At 52.4% G+C, this 12121-nt stretch overlaps 1 protein-coding gene across 2 annotated transcripts in view; it reads right to left on the minus strand.

The window, feature by feature from the left end:
- Positions 1 to 12121, minus strand: part of ZC3H3 (zinc finger CCCH-type containing 3) — a 167634-nt gene that overhangs the window by 73679 nt on the left and 81834 nt on the right. The window lies entirely within an intron of this gene.

A 12121-nucleotide genomic window follows, 5' to 3' on the forward strand; every position in this document is an offset into this window, starting at 1 on the left:
CGTTTGCAACAGCCCCGAAAAACCGCAGCGGCGGACGAGCGCCGCGCGTTAACACCCGCCGCCGCAATGACTATACACCGGAGAGCCGACCGCACGGAAATGAATGTGGGAATCGCACCGCGAGGCAACGATATTTCCTAAAACCCCCTTAGCTTGGCTTTGCACGGATCGCAACGGGCTGCTTTGTCTTGCTAGCGCGGGGAGCGGTGCTCCGATGGTCAGGCGAGCAATAAGGAGAAAGCGCCTGCCCATGCAGCACGCAACCCGTTCTGCTGACAACGCTCGTCATCCGTAGGCACGCGTTTGCCGTTTACGCGCCGAGGCCCCTTAGATCAGCCCAGAAGAACAGCACAACGGGCTCCAATCAGCGCGAAAACGGCACGCTCGGATGCTGGAGCCTGCCTCGAAAATCAGCCGTTTGGGGGCAGCATCCCGAGGAAACCTCCCCGCTGTTCGGCGAGGAGCGCCTCCGGTTTCCGAGCGTTTCCCTCCGACTCGGAGAAACCGCTGCTAGTTAGAGCACTTTGGAAAAAAGAGAAAACAAAAGAAAACGCCTTAGGAAAAGAAAGGGCCGTTCGGCACGTTATATCCGAGCCGGTCGTTTAACCGGGCTGATGAGGCACCGCTGCCAGCGCGGGAAAACTCAGCGCAGTGACAGCTTCGCAGGTGCCCCAGGTGTCTCCAGCGGCCGACAGCCGTTTCCGTGCCCCTCGCGGCCCTTTTTATCGGGGATCTGGGAAAAACCAGGAGTTTGGGATGTACAGGTTGGGCAAGAAGGGCGCTTAATACCCTTCCGAGGCGCGTTTGGCTGATTTTCTGCCGAAACCGTGACTCGTGCACAGCTTTAGATAAGCCGCAGTAGCCTCACCCGCACGCTCCCGCGCAACAGAGATGCGCTTAATTGGGGGCTTAACGGGTTCGATTAGGAAAAGGGGGGGCCCACAGGTCAATCTAGCGATTGCAAAATGTTTGTGACCGTCGACGGGAAACACGGGCTGCCAAAGCCCTGCACGGCACAGGAGCTGCTGGCGCAGTCCGTGGTGACAGCTCTAATAAGGCCACCCGGTCGTACGGGATTTCTACGCCTCTTGAGATGCAAAATCCCCCAGGTCCTCAAGTTCAGCACACTTAAGAGACATGCCCGTGTATTCCCGCCTATCGCAACATATATCCGAAACCCAAGCGAACGCACCGTTGCTCTCTCGTTAAAGCTAAATTAGCCCTTCAGCCTCCGCCGCGCGGGACTCGCACTGAGCTGTCTCCCTCTGCTGGCATCCCACCCCGAACGGCTCGCAGAAGCAAACCCCTCTTCGAAGTCGTAAACCGCTGCGCAGCGGCAAAAGAGGGGGCTTCCTTAAGTGATAACCCGGCAGCCCTAACTCCCTTTGCTGGAGCGACGCGCCTGGTCCGCTCCCGTTCCCGGGAAGGATGCTCGGCCACCAACCCGCGCCCCAGGACTCCCAAAACCTCGGAGGGGTTTGGGTCCAAATCTAAAAGTGGCTTCTTTCAAGTCGAGGATGGATCTGTCCTCTCATCCGGACCAGACAGCCTTCTTTAAAGGCCAAAGAAGCAGCGAGACGGCCGCACTTCAAACTTTATAAAGCGCTAGCATCTACGAGTAATAACTCAATGATCATTAAACATTTACGGCTGAGAGTCATTTAAATACCGTATTAATGGGCACTACAGATAAAATCCGGAAGTGGATAGGAAAAATCGCAGATTATTTTCTCATAGAGGCAGGTGCAACAACCAGAGGGAAGCACGCGCAGCCTCCTCGCCCTCCTCTCCCGCGTACGCTCAGGCTGCCGAGGAGCGGGCCCATACCCGTGACTTCTGCGGGTCCCTGCACCCAAAAACCTGCCCGAAGCCAACTCTGAGGGCCCCGTCTCCAAGGCCGCTGCCAAAAGGTGGGACATTGTTCAAGGCTCACCTTGAGACAGGGTGAACGTGCAGAAGATGGAGAGGAGCCTTCCTTGGGTCTCGCAACGCTTTCCCGAAGAGCTGGGAGAGGTCGGCAGAGCCACCATCTAGTCCAACGCCAAGAAGCGCCGACGTCGCTGCAGAAAACGAGACCTCACGGCACGTACCCAAGCTGCTTTCCCTCATTTTACACATGGAAACGAAGGCACAGAGGTTTCTCCAAAACACCCAGGGAACAACCACGCTTTGGCCTCAAGGGGACCATCTCTGTGCAGGCGCCTCTGCACTTTACCGTGTCCTCCCTGAAGACCTCCTGGGACTTTCTGCCCTCTCACACCTCCACAACTTTACACTCTCTGATTTTTGCGTTCCTGTTTAGATTTTTTTTTTTTTTCCGTGCTGCTTTGATTCCTGGACACGCTGTAAACTTCCACGATTCCTGTATTAACACCTGGGAGAGTGACTCGTGCCCACGTAATAGGCCAAGCATGCACAGGCAGAGGCATGGAGGTATCTGCCTGGGGTTCCCCAGGATGCACATGGCTCAGGGGCAAGTGATCCCCAAGCTGGAAACGTGCCCCACCAATATGGAGCCACTAAAATCGATTAGGCCAAGCCGGGCAGTGGCCCTGCACGGATGACATGAGTTGGGAAAGGTGCGGGCTCGGAGAACCGCTCCCATCACGTGTGCTGGCACCACAACAGCAGCCGAGCCGGGCGCAAGCGAGGGTCAGGAGGGGCCTGGGCACCAAAGCCGAGCCCGAAGAAGAGACGGTGAGATAGCTATAATTTATCCTCTCCTGCCTATACTTTATGGCTTTCTTAATTCGGCTCCTGCTACTATTAATGTAGTTAATGTTGAGATTATATCTATTTTCTGGCGTCAGGCGGTGATTTATTCAAGCCATTTTTCCGGTGCCGGCTCCCACGCTGTTAAATCAAGCGACTTGCCAATTAAGTGCTGACTGGGGAAGTGGATGCAATCTTAACGGATATCTAACCGCAAATTAAAGCGGGCATCTCTTACGCTTTGCGGCGCGTGAGGCCAGGCCTTGCTGAGCTGGGAGAAGAGCAAACAAAAACCACCTGAAGTGGGAGGGGGGGAAATCCAAAGCGAAAGGGAGAAAGAAAGCCAAGACCTATTGGTCTACTGCAGCCCACGCAGTGTTGCCCACCCAAAAGCCCCCAAAAGCTTACAGCCTGCAGAAGGGATGGCAAAGGGATCTGCAGAAGTTGGTACCTCGCTTCCATCAGCCTCAAGCTGGTTGCCCTTCTCCAAGACACCCAAGTGCTGCAACGCTGCCCGGTCGTCCCGTCACCGCACATGGATCGGCCAGCCTTTCCGCCACCCCCCCGCACTGTTTCATCTGCACCCATTACAAATGCCAGCGCAATTAAAATTCCTGAAATACTGGCAACGAATGCTTTAAGCAGGACTTCAAGAAGCTCCTCTTCAAATCGATCACCAATTTGTCTTTTAATAGTAATAATCAAACTTCAGCAATAGGCACCACCCGGCAACCTGAGGGGTAAAATTCTGTTTAAGGGTCGGACTTTAAAAAAAAAAAAACCACTAAGATAAACTGTTTGAATTTAGCAAACAAAAACAAACCAAAAAAAATCCACCAGCACTAAGACGCTCTGGAAAAGCAATTCACGGTCACCTTCACTGCAGCGGTCTCAATCGCACTGCAACAAATTGATAAGATTAGCTATTAAATGCTCGGTGGAGATCAGGTCGGCAAGTTTGAAATATGCACGTAGGCTAAAATTCTATTGATTATTTTAAAGGCAGTTTACTACTACCCTTATAACTAGTGTAAAAGTGGTATTTAAAACAGTGCTTAATTATGTAAGTTGACTACATGGCAGCATGCACAGCAATTGAAGTCTTAGCTCCTTTTTGGCTCGAATGTGAAGTCTAATCCAGGTTCCTTTGGGCTACATCATTACTTACTTTTGGTTAAATCCACCACGGATTAAGCACTGTGCAAGACATAAAGGCAAGAATACCTCTGCCCCAAGAGCCTGCAACGAAATAATTCACGTGTCGCGCTCAGTTCTTAGCCACAATTCCACTGACAAGGTATTTTAAATCACACAGTAAGCTCGATCCAATTAACGCAGATCTTGCTAAACCCAACAGATCATTTCTACGTCCCCTCCTACCCACCACATACTCTTGCTTGCATGGAAGAAGTGGAGAATTGAGCCCAATATTGAACTTTTCCCTCTTCTAGTCTTCACGGCATTTTGCAACAAACAGATGGCTTCCTCCTCGACAGCTAAAGCATTTCACCCTCACCACCAAGCTGGTTAAACCAAAGGTTTGACCATGCTCAACCACCGTACGTGGACCTTTCCCATGGCCCCTGTAAAACCCTAGTTTGATGTCCAACCAAATCGCGCCAGTAGCAAACCCGACGCCACGTCAAAGCACAGCTCGACGCCACAATACAAAATATGGCAGTATTTGGTATTGCACGAGTATTTTCAGTACAGCAGGTGACTCCTCAGTCGAGGATGTCTTCAACAAGAGCAAACGCTTTGGAAGCTGGAAAACAGCAGACGCCTCCAGCCAGGTGAAGCATCTCTGAATCGGTCCTCGCCCTGCTCTCTAGGGCCGCCTGGGCTTTCTAAGCCCAGCTCTCCAGGCTGCCTAAGGCCAGGCAAGCTAGATAAGAAGTGCGTGCTGCTTTTTCAGGACAAACCACATACAAACGCCACGGTCTCGTGTCCTTCCAGAAGTCTAGCGATGAGAAACCACGAGTAGCCCAGCAAGGAGCTGGCACCTCCGGGAGGGCTCAGCGGGACACCGCGGGGATGAAAAGGTGCCAGAACTGGAGGGAAGGGGAAGATAAACCCCTCTCTCCCCCCAAAAAAGCTCTTGCAAAATCCAATCTACAGATGGGAAACATCTCCACCACCGCTAACCACCGCCGGCTCACGTATGAGTCCCCACTGGCACCTAAAAAACAGTCCTAGCTTTGCATCCTCCCCTAAGCGAGCCAACGCGATTTATCCCGGTTGCCACTCGTGCACCGCAGCCGAAGCATCCAAGGCAGAGACCTACCTGCCTCAAAATAAAAAAACAAAAAAAAAAAAACCCACAAAACCCTTTGAAACCGGCTCCAAATTAAGAGCTGCGTGGAGGCTGTCAAGCCCCCGCTAGCTGCGTCTGCAGCACCTTCCGTGCAAAGAGGGAGCGCAGCCCATTTATTAGAGTGATGAAAGCAAAGGGATCCAAAAATTGCACTCCTTCGTTAATGAGCAGCCGAAGGGATCGGTAAGCATAATTTCAGAGGCTAGTAATATTTTATATAATCGCCGAGTGGTTTAAATTGAAAACCCCCAACTGAATCAATATTTACTGCATTGAAACGAAATGAATAGTAATAAGTCACTAAGCTCCCTGTCCTGTTTCATAAAATAAAAAATTATAAAAATGAGCACAGGCGCAGAGAGACTATCGCATTAACTTTTACGGCACTTGGGGAGCCGTAACTGACTCTTCTCATAAAATAAAATTTTGAAAAACCTGCCGGCGGAAGTCTTGCTTCAGCATCGCCAACGGCAAAAGCCAAGTAGGAGCCAGGGGTTTCACAAAGTCGAGGCCCGCGTTTCCGGGCGGGCGCCGCGTTCCTCAGCTCCTCGGCGAAGCAGCCCCGGCGAGATTTCCCGCAAGCGCCGCGGCTCTGCAGCCCGAAACGCCGGTTCGGGAGCGACCTCCTGAACCGCATCCGAGTAAGCGGCTGATAGCAGAGCCAAGAGGCCCCCATAGCCCACCACCACCACCACCACCTTGGGAATAACGTTCCTCCTCCAAAACGCCTCCTAAAACGCTTCGGTCACTCCTCTTATACATACAGGAGAGAAATAAGCCTGACTCAAAAATATTCCCTCCTGCAGCAAGGTCCACGGCGGGGGCGGTTCAGCGCACAGGACTTGCGCGCCGTGAAAAACGGCCTCGAGGCATGCTTTTTTCTGATTTTATCTTTGCAAGGAGGCTCCTCTTTGCGGGTAGTTTCCCACGGAGGGATTCACCGCGGGATGGAGACGTGTGCAATTTGCCCGCGCCCTCCCACCCCACGGACGGCACGGTGGCCCGCGCGCGCCCGGTCCTCGTCGCTCTGTTTCTTTTCAACCCAGTTTGGTTTTTTTGCTGCGCAGAAGAGACCTGGGGATTTGTCGGGTCGGAGCAAACAGGAAAATGCTCCTGCCTTTATGAACGCAACTCCCACCAAAAAAGCTCCAAAGCCATTCCAGAGCCAAAAATAACATTTCCCCTTCGCCCCCTCTTATTCATTCCTTTAAAAAGCACTCTGAAGTAGCATTTAAGATCTGTACGCTACAAGCGGAGACGCTCCGTTACGCCTTGTGACGTCCTGAGCATCCCTTTCACGCTGCCCAAGTCGTAAAGTGTTTTTCCATATAAAATTTGACAAAAAGGAGCGACCCTGGCATTTCCGGGCAGCCTCGTCTTCCGCAGCCTCCGTTCACGCATTTGTTTCCATTTCCAGGGGAAACGCATGCGGTCCTGAGCCGCTCGCAGCCGCGCAGACTCAAATTCACTAAAAAAATAATTCCATCAACAATTATTAAATCCAGATTCGTTCGGGAGGATTAAAAGCACAGGAAATGATTTGCAATCAAAACACGCTTCGCCCTGCAAAACCGTTGCTGCCTTCGGACAGGTGGCTCCGGCGCTCGTGCCAAGCGCGGGAACCCCGCTGCCCTTTTTTTCCCGCTTTCCCAGCTTTAACAGCTGTGACCTTTCCGACCTGCCCGCGTCCTGCTGCAAATCCGCCTGCCAGCCGAGGCCGGCGGCCGGCGCGAGGACCCCGGGACCGCCGAGGACCGCAGGAACATCTGCGGCCAGCCCCACCGCCGGCCCTCGGAGAGGCCCAGGGAGCCGGAACGATGCCGGCCACAGATGTTCCCGAAGTCCTCGGCGGTCCTGGGGTAACGGCACGGCCGTCAGCCGCCCGGAACGGGAGAGCCTGCCAAGCTCAGGCGCGGGTCTGCAACTCATGCGCAAACACAGGTACCCGTACGGACGGCCAGCCTGTCCTCCAAGCCTGGAGATGCTCTGCCTGGAGACACTAGGACAGCTGAGGAGATGCCACCCGCACCCAGCAGCCCACAGGACGCTCTGCTGCTACAAAATTAAGGGACGATCACTTAGAAGCTGTTGATAGTTGAGGCTGGAGACATCCAAAACACCTCTGAGTTCCTTACCTTAGTTTTTCCCAGTAATGATAATCCCACATGAAAACTGCAAACCCTTCTCTCGCAAAAAAGGTTTGGAGGAAGCACTGCAGCCCGCAGAAAGCTCTACCTACCGCCTTGGTTCGAAGGAGCTTCCTCCATCAGACAGAGAATTTGAGGCTAGAAAGACTAAAACGCAATACTCTGCTCGGGAAAAAAATCACAGCTGAGCGCAGCCAGAAGGCACAGGCACAGGCACCTCCCGAAACGACTGAGCCCGTCATCTTTATGATACCTCCAGGTGGTACTTACTCAGCACTAAACAAGTTAATTCTGATCACTTCGAAAGCGGCTGAAGTAAATAAATTCACGGTGATTGAGAAAGCTGATTACATAGTTCTTGCGCAGGCAAAGAAGCCGTAGCCAGGCAGGAAGGCAGGGAGAGGAGACTCACCCGAGGCTTTGGGCTCTGCCACAGAGCTCATGACCAGCCATGCAGTGGGCACCACGTGGTGCCACCTTCTACTAGAGTCTCAGGAAACTTTGGGCTAAAGGAGAAGGATAAAAAGAGGCAAGCATGCCTCAACACAAAGATGAGGAATTTGCCCTATTCCCCAGCGACCTCATATTAAAGCTACTGCTTTCTTGGGTGTATACCGTATGAATGTAACACGCTACTTGGGGTATTTGTCTACACGCGAAGCCTAACATATGCCCAAACCTGACTTAAAACGTTCATCATCTCAGTCCAAGGGCAAAACCCACCCATCTAGAGAGAGATGTGCAGTCTGCCGCCTTTGAGGTCAATGTACAAGGTGCAACACCTCCTTCACGCGCTCCTTCACCTACCTCCAAGGTGTCTGAAGCACTTTCCAGTCACTGGAGAAAGGCTGTCCCCGCTCTGCAGAGTTCACCACCTGCCTGCCAGGCCAATCTCCTCTGTTGCTCATGCTAACACGCGTGTCAGAAACTGGAGGACTGCTCTGCATAGGACAGGCATCCTTCCCACCGTCACACGTGCCTTTGCAAGCGCTATGACCTACTACTTCTCTAGACAAGAGGAGCTTGCACCAAGCACAAACTAACCAGCACTCGTGAGATGTTTCTGAGGGTCAGTCCTGCTGGCGAGGGGCACCCACGCCTTCCTGTGCACTGCAACAGCACACATCATTCAACCCTTGATGCAAGAAACACTAGAAGGCAGCACCATGCATCACCGCGTGGAGCCCCTCAGCATCCTCTGCACGACCTTGTGCTACTTCACGGACCAACTGAAACTTCAGCGCACCCCATTTCTGTTGAAATCCCTTCTTCTTGTTACCAGACCAACCCGGACCACTGCCTGGGCGCTTCGCACGGATCACCCCAGCTTGCAGCAATGGAAGGGAGCCAGAGCCCACCTCGCAAACTCTCCAATATCTCCATCTTTCACAGCCATCGGACAAGTCTTGCACCTGACCAGCCACAGCTAAAACCCTAGTGTGAAAGGAGGCTTCAACCAGCAGTGTCTGCACCCTGCAGCCTATCTGCACCCAGATGGGATAAGAGCTGAAAGACCCACGATCATGCTGTTGGGAAAGGATGCTCCTCTACCTCCCTCTTCTTGCAACCCCCCTCTCTCTATCCCTCAGAAAATAAACCTGCATGTTCCACTCATCCATCCCAAATTACAGGTGTCACCCCCCGTAACAACCACTGAAATAACCCTGCTTCCATCTGACTTCCGGTTACTGAAGTCACGGAGCGAGATACCGCTCGGACTTGGTCTCCTGCGAGGAGCTTGCTCTCAATGCAGGCTTTGCGCAGAGCTGGTCCGTCAGCCAAGAGCAGCACCGGTGCCACGCGGACCGGCGCAGCTCGGCTTCACGAGCGCGCCCCTCTGCGTTCCCTAATCCCCCAGTTTTTCCAGCGGTTTTCCAGCGCCTCTTTTTCTCACGCCAGCAAGAAACAGATGGACGCATCTTTCAGCCTGCACAAGAACGACATGTTTACTCAGCCCGGAAAAAATTAGTCAGTGGAAAACGAAGCTCGAGGACTTGCCAAGCCAAGCGACCTCGCTGGCCCCGGAAAGCGGGAAGCTCTTTTCCGGGGATTTGGCCCGGCGCTCGACTGCCCCAGGCCGGTGGTGCGGCGCGGGGCAGCCCAGCTGCTAGCAGCAGCTGGACGCGGCGCAGCGCGGCCGGCCGCGCGGGAAGGGAGCCCCGTTTAGCCGCCGCCGCTCGCTAATCAGAAGCGATTCGGGTCATTTCTGGAGAGCGCGGAGCTGCCACTCAGCTCTTACTCCGGAGTGACAGGACTCTCTAACTTTCCCTCCTGCCTTTTTTTTGTTTTTTTTTTTTAAATGCTAACTTTCACGCCAGCAATTGGCACAGCAAAACTTCTCAGATTGATCTAAGAGGCCAGAGCAGTGACTACCATTTGTAGCAAAAACCAGTTGGGAAAGAAAGGAGAAAAAAAAAAAAGAAAAAAAAAGAAAGAAGAGGAAAAAAAAAAAAGCTCTGCCATTGCAAATCTCCTAGTAGGGTAGAAATTTGGAAATTAAATACCTCGTTCCTTCATGCAGCTGTCACTTGTCAGGTGAAAAAGCAGCGACTGGAAATACCCAGTGCCGGAAAAAAACCATTCTCAAAATGCAATGCTGTTAGGTGGGATTATTATACTTACAGACACTGCTTCCAATAGTTAAAAACTGCTTTCAAACGAGTTGAAAATACAGGGTGCAATTTGGCAAACTGTATCTCCAAGCAGATTTCATCTCTCAAGACTGCTCCGTTGCTGCTGATGCCTGGGTTAGAAAAGGGTGATTACTCCTATCATAGGAGAAATACATTTTTTAAAAGATACAGCTGGCATCCGGAGAATTTGGACGGACAAAAAGGCAGAGCGGGATGCGAAACCCCGTGGCCCCACAAGGCATTTTATCTTGCAGTGTCTGGGCAGGAAGAAACGGATGGTCCCGGGCTGAGCGAGGAGCAGAGCGGGCTTCAAGGGCTTCGGAGACCCGCTTCAGCTCCTCCCGCCACCACGCTCGTTCCTCAAGCAAGACGTTTCCTCGAACGGTTGCCCGGCCACGACGGGTAACCCTCTGTCTTTTCCCACGCCGGTCTGCTCCGCTTGCCCGGAGGAAGCGCTCCATCCCAGCAACCTGAGCACTAATCCATAAATAATTTTTATTACAACGTCCATAAATTACTTCTTTTTTTTTTTTTTTTCCCGCCCCCGCTCCACTCAAACGTTTCCGGCGGCTCCCCGCGTGACGAGCGCCCCCGTGACAGCAGCAGCTCGGGGCGGCTGAGCGGATGATCTCGCTCTTAAGGGAAGGATCTGAAAAATAAACAACGCAGCACCGACGGTCACAGGTAACTGCACGGCATCAACGGGGAGAGAGGAGTACAACACGATACGGAGCACAGAAGCCTCTCCTTTCTGCTAGGAATAAAAAAAAAAAAAGGGAGTCAATGATTTGGGTTTAAAATGGGTTTTTTTTTAGCCTCCACGTTGCATTGAAAGACTCCCACCAAACCTGGACTCCAAGTAAGCGCAGAGTAAGGGCCAGCCCCAGCCTATTGACTCACAAGGGTCCTACCACCACCATCTCAGATGCATCCTTGAGGAAGGCAGCGACCAGTGCCATCACCACGCACACAGCCCTGCCATCCCATCATGCTATTAGTGGCGAGCACCTCCGGCTTTAGGCACCCAGGATCCAATAAAGGCGCCCTGCCTTGCGGAGGGGCACAGACCTTATTGAAAGTTGCCCCTGCCAAAGGAGCAAGTTGGGGTCTCGGCAGCTGAAGAGGGGCTCCCCACAGAGGAGGTGCCTCCACTTGCCTCGGTGCAAACTTTCCTGTTTCCCTACCCGAGCTCCTGCACCACACTATGCAACCAGGACTCAAAAGCGCTGATCCTTAGCTCAAAACGCTCAACTTTTAATCCATATAAACCTCCTTGTTAAGGATGTTCTGCTTTTCTTTGATAGCTACTGTTCTCTGAAAGCTGCCTTAAAGCAAGAAGAGGCAATCACAAAAGACGGGGTGGGGGGGAAAAAAAAATGCCTGGCTAATGAATTCCCACTCATCAGCAAATCCTCTAGCAACTGACTGCGCGTGCGCGCGCTCTCTCCATTATTAACAGTAAGTAAAACATATTAGCCTAATATGCAAAGGGCTGGGAGCATCCCGTCAGCAAGACTTTGCTGATGAGCGGCAACCCATTAAAAAGAAGTAACGCAATCACTTGTGAACAAGCCTGTGCTGTTATACGACATATGAGGTACGCTCTATGGCGTTTCTAGTCCTTCCGCGTATGAGATACGGAGCAAGTGGCATTGCCCCGCAAGATGGTACCCTTCCTTTGAAGAGCCCTAAGCCTCTGGTTACTCCCGTAAAACTCTCCAACACGAGCGTAGCTTGCAGTCTTACTGAACTGCAGAGGGCTTCTGTTCTCCTTCAAGCTTGGTCATCGGCCCGTTTTATCCTCTTCTGTAGGACCATTGGGTCAAACGATCCACAGCATCCCGTGTAAAGCCCCGTGCTCCTGGTTTGTGGAGAGCAATGCCCCTTTCACAGGTCCACTCAGTTCTCCGGGTATTCACACTTGGGTGAACGTTTACAGCTGAAGGCGTTTGGCCGAGGCACGGGCTGGTGCAGAGGTCGTAGCATCCTCCTCGACTTCATCACTTACAAAAGCTGCGCGCTCCAGCTTTCCAAGCGGTTAAGATACATATTAGACGCAAGACTGCCGCCTTCTTCACTCAAAAGCAGGGCAGAGCCTTAATAACCAAATGGCCTCTCATTTTCAGCAGGGATAATTTATACCAGCCAATGCCAGAGTTGCATGCCCGTGTAAATCCTTAGAAAATTTATGTCGTGTTCAGCGTTACAGATGGCTAGCCTTCTGTAAAACAGAAAACCTCAGCTGACAAAAGACCTATCCAGTTTACATGCCCCTGAAGCAGTGAGATGCAAGAAAGCTCTTATTCCTCTGGGAT

Source organism: Struthio camelus, chromosome 2, assembly GCF_040807025.1.
Source record: "Struthio camelus isolate bStrCam1 chromosome 2, bStrCam1.hap1, whole genome shotgun sequence".
NCBI classification, from domain to species: Eukaryota; Metazoa; Chordata; class Aves; order Struthioniformes; family Struthionidae; genus Struthio; species Struthio camelus.